The sequence below is a fragment of the Lissotriton vulgaris genome, chromosome 5 (genome assembly GCF_964263255.1).
Source record: "Lissotriton vulgaris chromosome 5, aLisVul1.2, whole genome shotgun sequence".
Classification (NCBI taxonomy): domain Eukaryota; kingdom Metazoa; phylum Chordata; class Amphibia; order Caudata; family Salamandridae; genus Lissotriton; species Lissotriton vulgaris.
Window position 1 is genome coordinate 1,513,255,650 of NC_141693.1, and position 18,228 is coordinate 1,513,273,877.

Genomic DNA, 18,228 nt, shown 5'->3' on the forward strand with positions numbered 1-18,228 from the left:
ATAAAAAGAAGCAAATAAGTATACACAGACAGGTTACTAAAAGTCCAGCCAGGTATGCCACAAACATGCCACCTCTAAAGCGCAATCTATGATTGCTATCATTGCTGCTATGGCCTTTACATGCTACTTCTAAGTGTAATGGTATACTAGCCACCATCCCTGCTATATACCATAAATGCCACCTTCAAGGGTAATGGTATATTCATTAACACCTTTGGTATGCCCCATGCATGCCTCCTGTACATGTAATAGTCTATATAGCATCATGTGCCCTCATCACCTTCTATTCTTTGCATGTATGTTTCTGTTTCAAATTCTGTCTCTGCCTTTTTGTCTCTTGGCGTGAAGCTGCTTCTCTGTGTCTAGGTACACCCTATATATAAAGGAGCAGCTACAAAATAAAAAACACAAATACAGACACACATTTTAAAAACAAGAAACATAAAAAGAAGCAAACAATTACAGACAGACAGGTTACTAAAAGTCCAGCCAGGTATGCCACAAACATGCTACTTCTAAATGTTATGCTATAGTTGCTATTATTGCTGCTAAGGCCTTTACATGCTACCACTAAAAGTAATACAATTCATTAAATGTATCTATATGTTTACTTACTTGTCAATCTGCATAATATAAACATTACTATCTTCCAACTTTACTGTTTCTTATTTATACATGACTACTTATCACATAATACCACCACCAATTGCTACTATTTGTAAACTATTTTGTAACACATTCACACTATATTATAAAATAGCACTTTGCTTTGTATGTTAAAAGTAGAAAACTATAGTATCTTAATGAAATAATCACGTTAAAAAGCATTGCATATCTCAAAAACACACACTCCTATGCATAACAAACTATTAACCATATAAATAATAAATATCTCTTTTCACATGTAACAATTTTTATACATATGAACACATATTTCATCTTATGAGCAGTAAAATAATTTGCAATATAGAAACATACTTTTATGTCTGCATATTTTACTTTGTACAAACCAAACAAGTATAGCTTTTACCCTTACAAAACCAAAATATAACAGTGATATCCATATTCACAGGAATAAATTCAAATGTCCTTACTGTGAAAGCAAACTCCATATTAAATACCTCTTTTAAGATGGATGCACATTCTACTTATCCTAACAGCAACTGATCTCTGCATAACCTGTTGCTACAGAATATAATGCAAATCCAAAAGAAATATAGTTTACTACATATATTTTATAAAACTATTGCACTTTTTCTTCAATCCAAAACTCATTATCACATGTACTAATGGCCATTATACAATTAGCTTGAATTACATTCATCCTTTAATTTTTCATTAATTCATGCTACTCCCTTAAACAACCTCTATACCTTACTCCCGTTTATATAAAAAAAAATAGCTATACTCACAATACTAATTAACCATAACATCAACCAACACTACCTTTATACCAAAATACTCTAATACTCCACAATCTAATAAACAATCCTATATGTCTCTGTGACAGGGTCTAAGGAGAACCCCGAAATGACCCGGAGTGGTGGTCCGCCGCTCCCCTCTCACCTTGCCCATTGTCCCCACAGCTGCCAGAGAACTGGAGAGAGAAACAGTACGATTGCTGGATACCACCTGAAACGGGACCTGGTGCCTTTAACTGGAACGACGAGGTTGGCGCAGCCCCGCCCCCCTTCTACGGAGCGACGTCAAAAGGCGGAAGTGTCTCATCATCGACGGACGGCGTTTCCCTGGAGGTAGACGGTGTGGAGAGAAGAAGGAACAACGCGAGTGTGTATCCGGAGGAGGACGGAGCGCAGACGAGCCCAGCTGATATCATCAAGCCTGGAGGCCAGCGTTTCGGTGCATCGCCCCGCCACGGTCCCGAGGGAGGAACGAGGCTTAACAAGGTACGGGGCCGAGTTGCGGGGTGGGTGGGACGGAGTAGCGTCCCTACCGAGTAATAACCGCTGCCGAGTGTAATTAGCGTCCCATGTGCCCCTTCCTTCACGAGCACTGAGAGCACTTCGTGACGTTAGTAAAGTTCACTGTCACTTCGTTCCCTTCACTTCCCCTACCCTCCACTGATTGGACTGGACGTCCCAGTAACCGTTAGTTTTCTCCATTCTTTTTGCTTTCTGGGTTTCTACGGTCCCCACGAGGAAGACCTCAGCTACCGGCGGAATAGCCAAGACCGGAAACCCTCCTCAGAGACAGCGGGAACCACGTATTGTACCATCGGAAGTACCCGGAACACCCAGTTACTGAACTTTGTTTTCGTTCCCTTGTAAAGAGACTGAAACTCTCTCTCCCTGAACTCTTTAATTGTTATGCAGAAGAAGACCTATATACCAATAAAACCCTAGTTAAAATCCTTACTTAAAGATCCAACCTTTGTGTTTACCCCGAGTTCGGTCAAATCTGAAGAGCAGGTACAAGCTGAGCCACCCCCCCTGGGACAGTCTCCTTCTAATAAATACATCTCCATTAAAATGTTCATATAGTACAGCTAAAGTAGTATATTACATTACCTATTATTTACCATCACTACTCTGTACATTCATTTTTTCTAACCCTTGAATTTCATAGATACAAGTAACTCTCATAAGCATATTTCATTATTTCAGTAAAATACAATTGTTATGCTTTTAATAACTATTTATAATAATACATGCCTTAAAATGAAAATTCATATTTTACATACAAAATACATATAGGTCAATATAGGATACCTACATTAAATATGAAAACATACTTAAAATTATATTATACAAAAACACTTCATTTGCATTTTCCAGAACATTTAATTACCAACCAATATATAAAATACTTAAATAGAAAATATCCTACCTTACTCTTCATACACTGTTTTCTTCTGTTGTCTCTTTTATACACTGAGCAGAGCTCAAAATGTAATACTGTAAATAAATAAAATTGCATTAATTATTATAACACAAAACAATTACAGCCATTCTTAAAAACAATGCTAAGCAGACTGAATATCTTCAAAGTAAAATTACCTTACTTGCAATAGCTTCTTCCTTTTCTTTTCTAAACATCTTGTAGAATATTCATAGTACTGTAAAATAATTGTTACAATAAAATATTACATTCACATTCAAATAAAAGTACTTGAACTTCTGTTAAAAAATAACATATTACACAACAGGTACATACCTTTCTATTAGCTTGCTGCTCCATGTTTTACAGTCCATTCAATGAAGTAAGACATCCCCAAAAAATTCACAGGTACCTAAATTGCAAGCAGTTACAACCAAACAATACAAAAGATGTACGAAGCACAATAAAATGCAAAATAGCTAAAAATATTAACACATAATACTGTTTTTTGCTGAAAATATATAAAATACAGTAAAAGTTCATCAAGCAGTATTAACATTATATATAAAATCATACCTTCCTTCTTTCATGTTATACTTTCTTCGTAACTGTAAAAAACAATTAAACATATACAAAACAAAAACATGAAGTACATCAATTTGAGACAACATTAATATCAAAGCATACTTTTCTGATTGCATTGATTGTCTGTTGTGACTTCCGTACGGAAAACTAGACATATACAATATAAAGTGATCCAATCCATAAATTAAAATCAATATTAAAGTGTACCTTTATGGTTGCATGTTGTCCATTCTTAACAACTGCATAGAACAAATTACACATATACAAAAGAAAAAGATAAAATAGTAAACACATTACAGTGAACACCTAAAGTTAAGCCAACATTTAAAAACACAATTTACCTTCTTATTCTTTTCTTGCTATGTCAATTCTACACCTGTTACTGATATAAGCATCATAAAAACATCATGAATATTGTTACTTGAAATATCATTCAATTTTCACAATAATAGATATTCATACACTAATCCCAAATTGCAAGCTCTTAGTAACAAACAATGCAAAGGAGATAGCAAGCATGATAAAATAGACAACTAAAATAATAGCAAATAATATTTTCTATAGTACAAATATATATAATACAGTAAAATTAACACATCAAGTAGAGATAAGATTATATATCAAACCATGTCTTTCTGCTTGCATCTTATCCTTTCTTCCTAACTGTAAAGAAACAGGAACACATATACAAAACAAAACATATAGTACATCAATTCTAGGCAACATTTTATATCCAAGCATACCTTTATTGTTGCATGCTGTAGTCTGTTGTCATTTAACTACGAAAGATTGGACATGTACAATAGAAAGTGATGCAATCCATAAAATAAAATCAATATAAAAGTGTACCTTTAGGGTTGCATGTTGTCCATTCTTCACAACTCCATACAACACAATGCACATATACAAAAGAAAAATATAAAATAGTAAATACATAACAGTAAACACAAATTCAAGCCAACATTTAAAAACCAAATTTACCTTCTTATTCTTGTCTTTCTACGTCTTTCCTACACCTGTTAGTGATATAAGCATCACAAAAACATAATCAATATTGTTACTTGAGGTGTCATTCTATTTCTGCAATAATAAATAATTATACACAGTTCCCTAAATTGCAAGCAGTTAGTAACAAACAATGCAAAAGAGATAGCAAGCATGATAAAATAGACAATAACTAAAAATAATAGCAAATAATATTTCCTATAGTACAAATATATATATTTTCGCTCCAGAACCCCCCTATCCCGGCCGGGAAGGAAGGAAACGGCACTCGCAGGGTAGTTATTTCAAACGATTCACTTTATTTTTATGCTTCGCACAGACGCGTTTCGGGAAACCCCTTTATCAATGTGTTCACCGCGGTGAAAAAAACAAATATATATAATACAGTAAAATTAACACATCAAGGGGTCGATTCGTGAAAGAAAGTCGTCCCACGAATCGGATTCGGAGCCGTTTCCGTCCGATTCGTAGAAACCTGTACGATTTGCGTAGTACGATCCGTTTCCAAATATTCCGTTCGAATGTGTACGAACCGTACGAAAAACAAGCCAAGATCCGTACAATTCAGAGGCGGGTTGTGCACCGTACGATTCGTAAACACGCCGTACGACCCCCAAAGTACGATCCGGACCGGGAACCCTGATCGCGATTCGGACGGGAAAACGCCATTGTGTATGAACAGCGAGTTGTACGGTAAACATCGCGTACATCGGTGCATCACGTATGAGTGATCCGCACAAGCAATACAAAAGCGAACCCCTCCTCAACGAAGCGCACGGGTACCCCGGAAATCCGTAGCGTTTGATAGAGCTACATAACGAACTAAGAAACGTACCCCACCTCAACGCAGCGCACACGAACCCCGTAAATACGTCGCGGATGAGACAGGAAACACAATAAACAACTACACGAACCCCCCCTCAACGAAGCGCACGCCACCCCGTAAATATGTCGCGTATGAGCGAGCCACAAAATAAAGTACGAAACGAACACCCCCTCAAAGAAACGCATGCATACCCCTAAAACAGCCCAAAGAGTGTGCAAACGACTCGTACAACACCACAAAACATATCCCCTGTGTACAAAGCAATGCCGTGGCCAATTCTAAAGTGTCAAACAGAGTGGTCAACTCAGACCCACCCCTTATAACACACCCAGCAAATTTTCAAAATAAGCCACACCCACTAATGGAACAATAAAAAGGGCCCACACACACAAACCAGCATCCTTTGCAACATACACAATTACATACAGACTGACAACAAACCAACTGCACACATCCACATATACCCACAATCACATTCAGACCCACATACCCCTTCACATTCAGACGCACAACCCCCCATTCATACACACCCTCACCCCCAATCGCATTCACCCCACAACATGTCTGCACCAAAGAATTCAAAGTTCACAAACCAGGAGATAGAGATCCTTGCAGATGAAGTCATCAGAGTTGAGCCACAGCTGTTTGGTGCATTGGTCAGACAGACCAGCATAGCTGACAAAACCCAGCTGTGGGAGAGGATCGTCCATAGAGTCAATGCAGTGGCACCCATCAGGCGCTCCAGGAAGGATTGCCAGGCCAGGTGGTACGATCTGCGGAGGATGGTAAAGTGCAAGATGGACGAGGACTACGCCAACGTTCATTACACCGGAGGTGATGGTCCCCACAGACCAGTACAGTTCCAGCCCTGGGAGGAGAAGGTCATGGCCCTGCTATCACCGGTGGGAGTACATGGAATTGAAGGAGCCTTGGAGCCTGGTGAGTATACATACAATTCATGTCACATGGGTGGATCCCCAGCAGTGCCCAGACACATGAGGGGTGTGTGGCTATGACTCCCAGCAGCCCCCAGACATTGGATGGGTGGGTGTACAGGACTCCCAGCAGTGCTCAAGAGTATGGGGGTGGGTGGCTAGGACTCCCAGCAGTGCCCGCCATAGGAGGGGGGTGTGCACAGGACTCCCAGCAGTGCCCAGACATAACAGGGGTGGGTGGATATGACTCCCAGCAGTGCCCAGACATAGGAGGAGGGTGTGCACAGGACTCCCAGCAGTGCCCAGACAAAGGAGGGGTGGCAGGATATGACTCCCAACAGTGCCCAGACATGACCGGGGTGGATGGATATGACTCCCAGCAGTGCCCAGACATAGGAGGGGTGGGTGGATATGACTCCCAGCAGTGCCCAGATATGACAGGGGTGGGTGGATATGACTCACAGCAGTGCCTAGACATAGGAGGGGGGTGCGGATATGACTCCCAGCAGTGCCCAGACATAGGAGGGGTGGCAGGATATGACTCCCAGCAGTGCCCAGACATAGGAGGGGCTGTACACAGGACTCCCAGCAGCGCCCGGACTTGACAGGGGTGGGTGGATATGACTCCCAGGTAGTGCCCAGACATAGGAAGGGGTGTGCACAGGACTCCCAGTAGTGCCCAACATAGGAGGGGTGGCAGGATATGACTCCCAGCAGTGCCCAGACATAGGAGGGGTGGCAGGATATGACTCCCAGCAGTGCCCAGACATGACAGAACTGTACTCCTGAGGCGGAAGCCGGGAGCGTTACTTGTGCTTTTAAAATTTGAGTGTCACTGTGTAAAATTGTGTTTTAAAACACCTCACTGGGGCAGTAACCCACATCTTGTCAACCCCGGCAGCGGATTTTAACGCTGTCGCGGACTTTGCCAAAAACAAACACTTGCTGACGCCATTGCCGGCGTGCACCGAGGCCACGCCCCTTCGAGGCCACGCCCCCCGTCCAAGCTTAAAAGGCTCTGAAAACTAGCGCCTGACCAGAACTGTACTCCTGAGGCGGAAGCCGGGAGCGTTACTTGTGCTTTTAAAATTTGAGTGTCACTTTGTGTAAAATTGTGTTTTAACTCGCCTCACTTCGGCTGATTCCTGGGGCAGTAACCCACATCTTGTCAACCCGCGCAGCGGATTCTAACGCTGTCGCGGACTTTGCCAAAAACAAACACTTGCTGACACCATTGCCGGCCTGCACCGAGGCCACGCCCCTTCGAGGCCACACCCCCCGACCAAGCTTAAAAGGCTCTGAGAACTAGCGCCTGACCTAGAACTGTACTCCTGAGGTGGAAGCCGGGAGCGTTACTTGTGCTTTTAAAATTTGAGTGTCACTTTGTGTAAAATTGTGTTTTAACTCACCTCACTTCGGCTGATTCCTGGGGCAGTAACCCTCATCTTGTCAACCCGCGCAGCAGATTTTAACGCTGTCGCAGACTTTGCCAAAAACAAACACTTGCTGACGCCAATGCCGGCATGCACCGAGGCCACACCCCTTCTAAGCCACGCCCCCCACCCAAGCTTAAAAGGCTCTGAGAACTAGCACCTGACCAGAACTGTACTCCTGAGGCGGAAGCCGGAAGCGTTACTTGTGCTTTTAAAATTTGAGTGTCACTTTGTGTAAAATTGTGTTTTAACTCACCTCACTTCGGCTGATTCCTGGGGCAGTAACCCACATCTTGTCAACCCGCGCAGCGGATTTTAACGCTGTCGCGGACTTTGCCAAAAACAAACACTTGCTGACGCCATTGCCGGCGTGCACCGAGGCCACGCCCCTTCGAGGCCACGCCCCCCGCCCAAGCTTAAAAGGCTCTGAGAACTAGCGCCTGACAAGAACTGTACTCCTGAGGCGGAAGCCGGGAGCGTTACTTGTGCTTTTAAAATTTGAGTGTCACTTTGTGTAAAATTGTGTTTTAACTCACCTCACTTCGGCTGATTCCTGGGGCAGTAACCCACATCTTGTCAACCCACGCAGCGGATTTTAACGCTGTCACGGACTTTGCCAAAAACAAACACTTGCTGACGCCATTGCCGGCGTGCACCGAGGCCACGCCCCTTCGAGGCCACGCCCCCCCTTGTGCCCTCCCTCTACTATAAATGATGTGCATTTGGCGGAAGCGCAGCGGACGAGCGCAGCGGGTGCGCCTAAGGCAAGCCCGTCTGCGCCCGTCCGCGCCAGAACGAGCCAGGGGCCAGATACCCTGGAGTTCTCTATTCAATCAAGGCTATCATACTCCAGAGACTCCCTGCTTCAACTAAACCAGCCCCTCCAGCCTTCTTGCATTCATATCATTAAAGGTGAGAGCTCTTGTGCCCATTGTCCTCATTGCCCATTTAAACTCACTCCAGCAATGACAAGTCAGGCCCCCCTGACAATCATTTATATGGCCTTGTTAAATTGCAGATCCCTGCCCAAACACGCTCAAGAAATCCATATGCTACTAGAAGAGGAGCAATTTGAGATTCTGTTTCTTACTGAAACATGGCTCGCTCCAGACTCAGATTCTGATGTTGTACAGGCGCTACCTCATGGCTATCTTGTGCAACACTTGGACCGAGTGAAGGGAAGGGGAGGAGGGATAGCTATTATTCACAAGGACCAATTTTCATGTAGATTTCATGACAGCCCCCTATTGGACTGTGAAAATGTACACTTTAGCATTCAATTGTCCCCATGTAACTCCCTTTCAGGAGTCCTCCTCTACCGTCCACCAGGGGCCCTGGGACAATTTAGTACCTCCCTCTTGGAATTTTTCACGTCTATGACTAGCACCTTACCCAATTTGTTAATCTTAGGGGATCTCAATATTCATTTCGATAATAGCAATGATAACACCGCCTCAGAATTGCTTTTAGACCTGGCTACTCATCACCTCCACCTACAGAGCGACCAACCTACGCATACTCTTGGACATTTACTTGATCATATTTTATGTAACATCGCTGATCTTAAAATAAATGTCCCGATCCCTCTGCCTTGGTCGGATCACCTGCTTATCCCCTTTAGGTGGGAGATTCCGACCATCTCTCCTCCTAACCAACCTCCCGGCAGACCGGCTCGTCCCTGGGCCAAACTAGACACCGAAAAATGGAAGCAGGTCCTGGAACTCTCCAAGCTAAACCATGAAACTGACCCCGTAATAGCGGATGCAGAGTTTTCTTCCTGGATCGAAAACTCTCTCAACACGATCCTCCCAAAAAAACCGTACCTGAAATCCCGTAAAAAAAATTCCTCTCCATGGTTTACCCAGGAGATTCGCCTTCTGAAAAAGTTCTGTAAAAGGGCGGAAAGAGTGTGGCGGAAAGATTTCGACCCTAATAGTAAGAGGGATTATAGACTGGCTATTCTTAATTACAAAAAAGCCCTGAAAAATGCCCAAGCAGCTTTTTTCCAGGATAAAATTAGTGCTGCATCTTGCTCGTCTAGGGAGACTTTCCGAATTGTAAAACAACTTTTAAAAACACCAGAGCCCATATGCTCGAATGACCTCTCGGACAACCATTGTAATGAGCTGGCCACTTATTTTGATCAAAAGATTCAAAATATTCTTCAGCAACTTCCCCCGCTCACCCCTACGGACCCCTCATCTATGTCCCTAATGCAGGTCCAGAACCTCAATACAGGACTTGACACATTCACTCCCATAAGTAAGGACACTTTGTCCCCCATTCTCCAATCACTTAAGAGTGGCTCACCGTCTGACCCCGCCCCACTTAAAATCTTAAAGCAGGTAGCATCTACCATTCTTGCGCCAATGGTAAACTTAATAAATGCCTCTCTAGCAGATGGAATAGTGCCCCCTAGCTGGAAGAAGGCGAAGGTTAGGGCCCTACTTAAAAAACCCAATCTAGACCCCCTCAATCTATCCAATTTTAGGCCTATCTCTCTCCTTCCGTGTATTAGTAAGATGACAGAAAAATTCATCAACGCCCAGTTGTCTAATTACCTGGAATCGAACAAACTACTTAAACCTTTACAGACAGGCTTTCGCCCTGGCCAGGGTACTGAAACAGCGATGGTGACGGTGATCGAAGAGGCCAGGAAGATCATGGATGCAGGAGGATCAGTGGCAGTGATCCTCCTCGACCTAAGCGCGGCCTTCGACACGGTCAACCACCAGATCCTGGCCCAGCGGCTTAGAGACCTTGGAATCACAGGTGTCGCCCTGTCCTGGTTGAAATCCTTTCTTCATTGCCGCTCATTCCAGGTGATAGAGGGTAGTTACATCTCTAAAGAGACCCCTATACGTTGTGGAGTGCCACAGGGCTCGTCCTTGAGCCCCACGCTCTTCAACGTTTATATGTCCCCTCTGGAAAAGATTGTCACCCAATATGGTATCAAACTTCTGACATATGCAGATGACACCCAGCTGGTTGTCTCTCTTAGTCAGCAGGAAAATCCTACCATCGACCTGCATTCCTGCCTGAGAGACATAGCAAGCTGGATGGACAGATCTCATTTGAAACTTAATAGTGACAAGACTGAGATACTGGTGATGGGGAATCAGTCCCACTTTCGTCCGGACTCTCTCTGGCCCCCATGCATGGGCAGGCCTCCAACCCCCAAATCCGAGATTAAAAGCCTCGGACTATGGCTGGACCAAAATCTTACTATGCACACCCAAGCAAGGAAAACGGCTGGAGTCTGTTATGGTCTCTTGCGCTCCGCCCGGAAGATTCTACCGCTGCTCCCTTTCCAAACGAGGAAACTCCTGATCCAGGGCCTCATTCTGTCAACGTTGGATTATGGAAACGCAGTGTACCTTGGCGCACCGCGGAAAGTAACAACTAAACTCCAGGTAGTGCAGAATGCGGCGGCACGGATTCTTACCAACACCAAGAGTTGTTGCTCGGCCAAGCCGGCCATTAGAGCGCTGCACTGGCTGCCCGTCTTGGAAAGAGTGCAGTTTAAGGCGCTCTGTCTAACGCACAAAATTCTCAACGGGAAAGCCCCCCCTATCCTTAAAGATCTGGTTACGCCATACACCACCTCCAGATCCCTCCGATCTTCTAACGCCTACCTAACTCTGCCACCTAGGATCAAGAGGGCACGATCGGGAGGTCGGCATTTCTCTTACAACGCCTCCAAATTGTGGAACTCCCTCCCCCCTGAGATCCGCGCACAACCTAATCTTCTGGCATTCCGAACATTTCTGAAGACCCGGCTGTTCCCGTAAGCTTCTCTTCTTGACTCCGCCTGTACTTCTGTTCAGCGCTGGGACGCTTACGGGCAGCCATGCGCTCTAGAAATCTTCTAACATTAACATTAACATTAACAGGGGTGGGTGGATATGACTCCCAGCAGTGCCCAACAGTATGGGGGTGTGTGGTTATGACTCCCAGCAGTGCCCAGACATGACAGGTGTGGGTGGATATGACTCCCAGCAGTGCCCAGACATAGGAGGGGTGGGTGGATATGACTCCCAGCATGATATGCTGCACATCTACTGTTGCAGATGTGTTTCAATCGCATCATATGGATCCGGTGTTTGGGGGTATAGTCGTCACGTGGATCTACAGGTGGAGGAAAATTGTTTTATGAAAAAATTGTTATGTCTACCCAAATCAGCCTCAACCGAGATAACACACCAGGAATTGGGGTTGGAGTATTTGTCTGACTTAATCACCCTAAGGCCCTTGGTGGTGTGGAGAGCAATCTGGATGAAGGAAGAAACTGGTTTTACCAGGAGTATTATTAGTGACTGCCTTCTCCTAGATAAATGCTCACTGATCCCATGGATTCATTATGTTGTGGCAACAGCTAGAGATGTATTTAATCTAGACGTCCAGGCTGACCCCGACAGCCTATCCGATATCCCCAAGAAAGAGTTAAAGTGTCGTTATTTGAGTAAGAAAGCACAATCACGCAGAAATGTTAATATGCTGCTAATTACTTCACAATTCTATTATTCCAATGTGGTGACACCTGGATTTCAAAATTATCTGAGGATAGATACTAGACCATCCCATCAGTTTGTCCTCACTAGATTACGATTAGGAATTGTTCACCATTTGGTGGCGTTCTCTCGTATGAAAAATCATCCTTCCTCACCCTGCCCTTGTGACAAGGTTACTAAACAGAGCACTGTACACTTCCTATTTATTTGTGATCTTTATTTGCACCTTCGCATTGCTCATTTGAAACCTTTATTTAAAAAAAAGGCTGTAACAACGATAAAATCAGCAATGAGCTTACTGTTCTCCCTAGAGGATCCTGATATCTGTTTCTTCACAGCTACATTTATTTTGAAACCAACTGCCGTTAGGAAAAGTATGGTCTTTTAATCTTCTAAGCTGTTTTTTCATTATTACGAGCTGCATCATGTTTACATTTTTATCAATGTTTTTTTTCTTTTAATTGATATTTCTTAGTGATATTGGAACTAGAGTGTATCAGGAGGAATGTATATTGTACATATTCTGTATGCTTTTATGATTGTTTTGTGAAATAATCAAATAAAGCTTTTGAAACGAAACAAAACGACTCCCAGCAGTGCCCAGACATGACAGGGGTGGGTGGATTTGACTCCCAGCAGTGCCCAGACATGACAGGGGTGGGTGGATATGACTCCCAGCAGTGCCCAGACTTAGGAGGGGTGGGTGGATATGACTCCCAGCAGTGCCCAGACATAGGAAGGGTATGTGGATATGACTCCCAGCAGTGCCCAGCCATGACAGGGGTGGTGGATATGACTCCCAGCAGTGCTCAGACGTAGGAGGGTGTGTGGATATAACTCCCAGCAGTGCCCAGACATGACAGGGGTGGGGGGATATGACTCCCAGCAGTGCCCAGACATAGGAGGGGTGGCAGGATATGACTCCCAGCTGTGGTCAGACATAGGAGGGGTGAGTGCAGAGGACTTCCAGCTGTGCCCAGACATAGGAGGGGGGTATGCAGAGGACTCCTACAAGTGGCCAGCAGCGTGGGGGTGGGTGCAAGGCTCATGGCCAGAAGGCTGCAAGGGGGATGTTGAAGAAAGTTAAACTTTGGCCAACCCTATCACCACTACTGTGTATGCATAAGCCCAATTACAATCATCCCATATGGTCCAGGTACACACCCATGGACCATGCTCAATGTACAGGGAGGGACAAAGTACTGACAACATAGCTGACACTGGGCCATGGTGTATACTGCACAAAGTAATCCTGTGACCAGTGCAAACACTAACATCAGGACAACAAGGTCAGATATCTTAAACCGGAACACACCACCACGGTTATGGCAGCATGCTCCATGGGGGGACAGCCACACCATGAGTGAGGCCAAGTTCCAACGCACACTCCAACTGCCAGCACAGCCTGTCACACACACCCCTTACCTAAACATAGCCAGCTGGAACAGGCAATGTAGTGGCCCACTGTCACAACCGTCCTATAACACTGCAAATACCGATCTGATGAAGCATGTAAGAAAGAAATGCACAGGCCTGTATCACAAGTCACTTGCACTTATACCACGATGACATAGCTACACCTTACTGACGCAGTGGATGCACAAATATTACTGCAATGGTGTTGGGTATTGACAAGGAGATGCTCCTGGGAGATGTGTCACGTTCTAAAGCCCTGCGGCAAAAGTATGTGGACTGGTCATGGTGTGTTTGTGTTGTGGAGTGTGGTGGCTGCCCGTCACAGCACATCAACAGCTCCCAAAAGTGGCTGAGTGAAATCTTAAAAATTTCACTCAGCCACTTTTATGCGCATGCTGCCTCAAAAACCTGTGCATGCCTGAAGCTGACGTAAGGATTGACACAGCATTGTGCAGATAGGGCCACACAGAGCATTGCTGGATCTGCGTTTCACCAGCGACACAACTCAAGCAATGTGCCATTTCCATGGCACAGATGTGGGACGCAGCTGTACTGTTATCACACTATGGTGATCCACAGTGTGAAAGTGTTGCATCCATGCTGGCATAGCTGTGGTGCACAATGACTGCCAAATCACTGCTGATATGCCTGGCTGTGCCATTCATTGTAAATAGACACTCACATTAAAATGTGTCCTGAACACAGATCAATCTGATACCACAAGTGAACAGTGTGAACATTCCAAAGCAGGTGTAGCAGTGATAACGACAAAGTATATGAAAAAGATTTATTGCATTACATGGTATTAACATTATCTGTCTCTCGCACCCACAGGCCAACGTGCACAAATTACCCCCAACCAGGGGGGAGAAGGATCACAGGCTCCACAGGACCCTGATCCCACCAACAGTGATGCCTCTCACCACTCCATGGATGACAAAGACCAACCTGGCACCTCTGGATCCCAAATCCATGCAGCAGCTGGATCAGGGGCATTTGCGCCAACCACCATACCCACTCCTGCCACATCCCAGTAGACACCTCGGAGCCCTGCCCACAATCCACAACTGAGCCAGTCTGACAATGAGGGACAAGGTTCGTCGGACACCCAGGAGGAGGCAGACAACACCACCACTGCCAACCCTCAGGGGTCCCGTCGACCAGATGTGCCCACAACAGCAGGCCGGGCTCGTGTGGCAGGGGTGGTGGAAGTGGCACAAGGCGGAGGCGAGAACCTAACCAGCAAGCTGACGGGCCCGGTATGTCTGAACTCAGAAACATCATGGAGGGATACCGGCGGGTACAGCACCTAGTACCTACTAAAATTTCCCTCACAAGTTGGAGAGTAATAAAAAAAAAAGCACAATACATATTGATGTTGAAGTATGTTTTACCTGAGTCAACAACATACGTGTCAGAATATGTCAAAGTATGCCACAGTGTTGAACAAACACAAGCCATCTATACACTGGGATCTGAGTCTGGTTGTGGACACACATAGGTCACAATGTATGATCAACTACATCCATGGAGGGAAATACTCACACGTGACAGTTACTATCTGCTGAGGAGAGGGGTTGTCATACTGCTCTGACAGACAGTTACGTAAGAGTCTCATGAAGGTGTACAGGTCATGGGTAATGTGTTGGTGTCCAGGGAGGGACTACCAGGTCTGTCTCTTGATGTGGGATAACTATCACCCGCATGCAGTTGTACTGTGGAAGTGATGAATGTTGCCCAGGGCAAGGGTGGCTGGACGGACTACAGGCAACGTGGTTTTGGAAGGGAGACGTCCATATTTCTCTTTTTGGTTTGTGGTTGTGGAGTGCCTACTGAGTGTGGCTGAGGAGGATGAAGGTCTGCCTGCAGTAGACAGTGGGACTCTCAAACAATCAATCAAACAGGATATTTGCAAAGTGCGCTACATACCCGTGATGGTTTCAAAGCGCTGGGTGGAGGGGAGAGAGCTGCTAATGATGGAAGAGCCATGTATTTAGGAGTTTTGTGAAGGGCAGCAGCTCCTGGGTCTGATGTAGGTTGGTTGGGAGAGTGTAACAGGTCTTGGTGGCGAGCTGGGAGAAGGATCTGCTGCTGGCAGTGGATTTCTGGATGCGAACAGTGGCGAGGGTGAGGCTAGCAGACCGGAGGTTGCGGGTGGGGGTGTAGAAGCTGAGTTGGTCATTGAGGTATGCTAGTTCGGTAGTAGGTAGGGCTTTGTGTGCGTGGATGATGAGCTTGAAGGTGATCCTCGTGTTGACGTGGAGCCAATGCAGGCCTCTCAGGTGGGGTGTGATCTCACTGCGTTAGGGGGCGTCGATGATCAGTAGTGCCGAGACATTGGGGATGCGTTGCAGCCGTCTCAGGAGCTTGGTTGATGTCCCTGCGTAGAGGGTGTTCCCGCAGTCCAGTCTGCTGGTGACGAGGGCCTGGGTTTTCCTTGTGTTGGAGGGGATACATTTGAAGATCCTGCTGAGATTTCGCAGGGTATTGAAGCTTGACACGGAGACGGCGTTGACTTGCTTGATCATGGAGAGTGCCGATTTGAGGATGACCCCCAGGTTGTGTGCGTGGTCGGTGTGTGCTGGGCCTGTTCCTAGCGATGTTGGCCACCAGGAGTCACCTCAGGCTGATGGATGAGGACCTCCGTCTTCTTTTCATTCTGCTTCAGCCTGCTGCCCATCATCCATTCTGCAACGGCCTTCATTCCCCCGTGGAGGTTGGCTTTGGTGGTGTGGGTGTCTCTGGTGAGGGATATGATAATTTGGGTGTCGTTGGCGTAGAAGATGATGTTTAGGCGGTGTTGTTGAGTGACATGGGCGAGTGGTGCCTTGTAGATATTGAACTGTGCCGGGCTGAGGGATGATCCCCGTGTGACACCGCAGATGATCTTGGTGGTCTTGGAGCTGAAGAGTGGGAGGTGGACGTTCGGGGTACTGCCGCAGAGGAAGGATGTGGTCCAGGCCAGGGCCATCTCTTGGATTCCTGCGTCATGGAGGCGTGCTGTTAGGGTGCAGTGGCAGACCATGACAAATGCGGCTGATAGGTCCAGAAGAATGAGTGTGGCTGGTTCTCCTTTGTCCATCAGGATCCAGATGTCATTGGTGGTGGCGATGATGGTGGTCTCAGTGCTGTGGTTGCTGCGAAAGCCGGACTGGGATGGGTCCAGGATGTTGTTGCCTACTAGGTAGCGGGTCAGCTGTCTGTTGACAATCTTCTCTTTGACTTTTGCGGCGAAAAGGAGCTAGGAGATGGTCCGGAAGTTCTTTAGGTCATTGTGTTTCTTCAGTAGGGTGTTGATCTCTGCGTGCTGCCAGCTCTCTGCAAAGGTTGTTGTCTCTAAGGAGATGTTGATATTTTTTCAGAGATGGTATGCGATGGCTGTGCTTGCATTGTTGAAAACGTGGTGAGGGTATGTTTCAGATTGGAATCCGGAGTGGATGGAGTACATGGTCTTGCTGGTGTCTTCATAGCTAATGTTGGACCAGGCGGTGAAGCGACTGGTACGTGTGGGGGTGCATGGGTGGGGGTCTTGGTGGTGGATGAGGGTGTGTTGGTGTTGAAGCTGTTGTGGATGTCGGTGATCTTGCAGTGCAAGAAGGTGGCCAGTTATCTGCACAGGTCTTGTGATGGGGTTGTAGAGGTCTTTCACAATGTTGATGAGCTCTTTGGTGTTATGTGAGTTTTTGTGTAGGTGGTCCTTGAAGGTGGTCCTCCTCTTGGTAGTCCTGATGAGTTGGTTGTGTGGGTGGGTGGCGTTCTAATGGGCTGTGTAGCTGTATGGTGTTCATTTGCAGAGCCAGTTTTCCTCCAGTTTCCGACAGGTGCGTTTGGAGGGCTGGAGGTCTTTGTTGAACAAAGTGGACTTCTTGTTGTTGTGATTGGTTGCGGAGGTCTTGAGTTGGGCAAGGGTGTTGGGGAAGTTGTCGATCCACTTTTATGATGTTGATGGTGGTGGTGTTGGGGTCGGTGGGTGGTCCCAGTGCGAGGTTGGTAGTCACTTGGTCCTTGGTCACGTTGCTCCAGCAGCGACGTGGCAACTGTTGGGTGGGGTGGTGTTTGGTGTGCTTCCTGAAGGTGAAGTGGACACATTTGTGGTCAGTCCACTAATGCTTGATGGTGTGGTTGACAGAGACGTGGGGACTTGCGGACAACATGGGGTCCAGTGTGTGCCCAGTGGCGTGTGTGGGGGTTGTCACAAGCTGTTTGAGTCTGAGGTTGGCAAGGTTGTCGATCAGGGCGGTGGAGTTGGCGTCGTAGTTGTTTTAGAGTTGGAAGTTTAGGTCCCTGAGGAGGATGTAGTCCGTGGATGCGAGGGTGTGTGTACTGATGAGGTTGGAGATGGTGTCGCTGAAGTGTGGTGGGGGTGTGGGTGGTCTGTAGACAAGAGTCACTCTGAAGCTGGTGTTGGGGTTGGTGTGGATTTGGAAGTGCATATGCTTGGCGGTGATGAGGGTGTCGTTGCTGTTGTTTGTGGCTCTGAGGGAGTCCTTGTGGATGATGGCGATTCCCCCTTCCACTCTGTTGGTGCGGTCTCTGCGGGAGATTTGGTAGCCCTCTTGGATGGCAATGGCGATGTCTAGTGCCGAGGTGACGTTCAACCAGGTCTCAGTCAGGAAGGCAACGTGAGGGGTGGTTGAGTCTAGGAGGTCCCAGAGTTTGATGGCGTCCTTGCTAGCGGA